Here is a 3,292-nt window from a genome sequence, read left to right on the forward strand (position 1 = left end):
TGTCCACCATGGAGCCGCTCTGTGGGCACGCAAATGAGCAAGGCCAAAGAAAAGACGCACCAGAGGGGTCGGGGGATGAAGGGGTCGGACCGAAGCCATCTGCAGCCTGGTGTCCTCTACACCCTCCCGTGTCTTCACCTGGCGTCTGTAGGTGTGTGCCTCGCTTCCCTCCTTCCCCCTAACTTTTCTCCTTCCTGTCCCAAAGACATAGGTGTGCATGGGCACGCACGCGCGTGCACACACACACACACACACCCTCTCCAGCTTCTCAAGTACATTTTCAAACACAATAGATGACATGGATAAAGAAAGTTTCTACTTTTTAACACCTACATTTATTAAAATATAAAGAAATAAGGATCAGCTCAGAGCGAAATTTTACTTCCCACATGATTTCTTCTTGGTAGGAATTCACAGATACCCTCAATTCCCCGGCTCGCCTCTACCACCTCTAACTTAGAGGGCTTAATAGGATGGTTTCGGGCGATGTAGAAATCCCCGTGGTGCTTGCAGCCAGACTTGTCTAATTCATTGCTGTTGTTCAGAGATCCGTCATCAACTACCGAACCTTGAAAATCTCCAAGTCATCAAAAAAAAAAAAAAAAGAACCCTGGAGAAGAAAGTCAAGGAAAATAAATGCGTCCTCAGACGGCCTTTGCTCGCTCCATTTGACAAGTGTAGATTATATTGTTAGAAATGCTCTCCAGTCTGCAAGGAAGGGTCCTCAAGAGGAGTCTCTGAAGAAATGTGCCGTTATCCACTGCTCTGCTGTTTATGAAATGACATGGATGTGAAATGAAAGGCTTATCGAGACGTCTGGTCCACCATGCCAGGACAGGCTTCCTTCGTTCTAGTACTTCATTCAGCCTGCAGTGTTTGGGCATTTTACTGCCTACAGTTGCTTACACTCAACAAAGTTACACAAGGCCAGGGCAGAGTCCAGTTTATTTTTATTTGCAGTACTTGGTAAGTGTACCCAGTAAATGCTTATCAAATGCTTTTTGAATGGTATTAAACTGATAGTTTATCTAAAGCCAGGTCTTTGGCATATCGAGTGTATTCTAGTTTGTTCATTAATTTTTATTATCTGCAATATATAAAGCACTGGTTACCTTATTATCTGATAAATTTTGAAATATACATGAAAACAGATTCATCCATCTTCATAAGTATATAAGATGAAACCATTGAATGCTTAATAACTGACCTCATGCTACTTAGTTAAAAAAAATAGAATCAATTCTCTTTTAAAAAATGTAAAACAGACTCTGTCTTGTCTCATTTTTTCCTAAAAACAAGTCTTAATAGACACTATAGGCAAACAAACAAAATGACTTATGAGAAACTGAAAACTTCTAAACCTATAAAATGCTCTTTATAATAATATATGACAAATCTTATAGAAAAATTTGAAAAGATATGTCAGGCTTCTATAAAATAGAGATTGAAATAACCAAGGACTTTAAATTTTGTCTCTACACGTACAAAATGTTATCAATGGGAAATTTTTTTTTTTCAAAAATAAGTACATAAACATGCCATGTATGGACTATTTTTAAAGAAATGTTTGCTTATGGTCAATGCCTGCATTTGGGTACAATGGCTCTTAAAGATCGACCTGCAAGGAAGGGGCTGTTATAAGGTGACTTCTGTGTCCCCAAATTGTTATTTTGCTTATTTATTCTCCTCTGGAAACTGTGAGGGGGAAAAGTGGAGATTTTTCTTAGGCACCACTGAATAAGGCATATGGTAAAATTAAGAATTATAGAAGCAGCGACTTGCCCGCTACACAATGCCAGAGCGCTTTCATATTCCTTTAAAGTCTTCCTCGGTGTGTTATTAAATAGGATTCCTTTCCTTAGAGCCCCCGTAGGAAACAGCCCTGCGGCCTCCAGAACAAGCCACAGCCTCACCTGTTTCCCGGAACCGCTTAAGCCTCACCTGTCTCCCGGAACCGCTTACCTGTGTTAAGTAGAACTCACTTGGGTCACTCTTGCTGTGATACTCTTTGACATCTTCAGTGATATACGATTCTTCTCTTGATTTCAGTTAACAGTGCTTGGGAAATCCAAATCCTTACATCCTATTCCCATATCACAGTACATCTTTAATCCGAGTTCACACCGATCATTCTGCCATCACCTTGTTTTTCTTTGTGACGAGAAATCTTAAGGGAGAAAACGCCTCAGTGAATCGCCACGCGGAGCTGGCTTCCTGGGCTACGTTCCCCGGGCTGCTGCTGCTGCTTTTTTTCTTTTAGGCGAGGCAACCCCTGGTCGACCTCACAGATTGCAAGGATCTTGTCAGTTTACAATCCCTTATTTTTTAAAAAACTTCCTATGCCTCCAGCACCTGGTCTTCATAGGTGGTCTCCCATCCAAGTATTAACCAGGCCTGACCCTGCTTAGCTTTGGAGATCAGACAGGATCAGGGTTGTTCAAGGCAGCATGCCCATAGACCCCTAGGGTTCTTAACACTCTGTTTTTACCATCTTGATATTCTTAATACCTACTGAACAAGGGGCCCACATTTTCATTCGGCACTGAGTCCCTCAGATTATGGAGCTGGTCCTGTTGTTACCCGCCCTGCCAAGCAGAAAGCTGAAATTGGATGAAATACTGAAAAAGGCTGCCTCGATGGGGCTGAGATACGGTTTGGGTTTTTCGCTGTATTTGTTCATATCTGCTGAAGGGAGTATCTCAGGGGAATCCCCATTCTTTCTGGGAAATAGAAGTGGGATTCATTGAGCTGCCGGCTCTTGTTCCTTACAATGTACCTGAAGTCTAATACCTGCTCCAGGCAGCATGAAAGGAAAAAATAAAAAGAGGGAGAAGCACACAGAGGCAGCGAAGTGCCTGTTGCCACACTCTCCCCGAAGATTTGGCTCCCGTAGAACGCAGAGTGTAGCCAAGTATTTTAACGCCACTGAGTGTTACATTCTGATAAAGCAAAGCAAATACGGTCCATATGTTTCTGAATCACTTATACGTAACTCATCAAAATATTATTCTTTAAAGGCCCTTTGAGAAAAATCCGAGAAGCCCATAGACGTTTTCCTGACCCCTTTATGTGAAAATTAAAAATAGATAATTGAGGGTTAAGCCAAATACCCGAAACCAAGAAGTTGTAGAATGTTGTTGTTGAGGATGCAAAATGTGGCCAAAAGTTTTCGGTTAATCAAGGTGTCCGACTTTGCGCTCTCCTGCTCTCATCTCCGGCTTGGACTCTGTCATTTTCAGCACAAATGTGGCAGCTCCCTTCAGCTCTGGCTGACTTGCACGGCGTATAAGTC

General features: G+C 42.3%; 1 pseudogene; it reads right to left on the bottom strand.

The window, feature by feature from the left end:
- Positions 1 to 2,340: 2,340 nt before the first annotated feature.
- LOC118609288 lies at positions 2,341 to 2,459 on the bottom strand (annotated as a pseudogene).
- Between the last annotated feature and the right edge of the window lie 833 nt (positions 2,460 to 3,292).

The sequence above is a fragment of the Rousettus aegyptiacus genome, unplaced genomic scaffold (genome assembly GCF_014176215.1).
Source record: "Rousettus aegyptiacus isolate mRouAeg1 unplaced genomic scaffold, mRouAeg1.p scaffold_m13_p_10, whole genome shotgun sequence".
In the NCBI taxonomy this organism is placed as follows: Eukaryota; Metazoa; Chordata; class Mammalia; order Chiroptera; family Pteropodidae; genus Rousettus; species Rousettus aegyptiacus.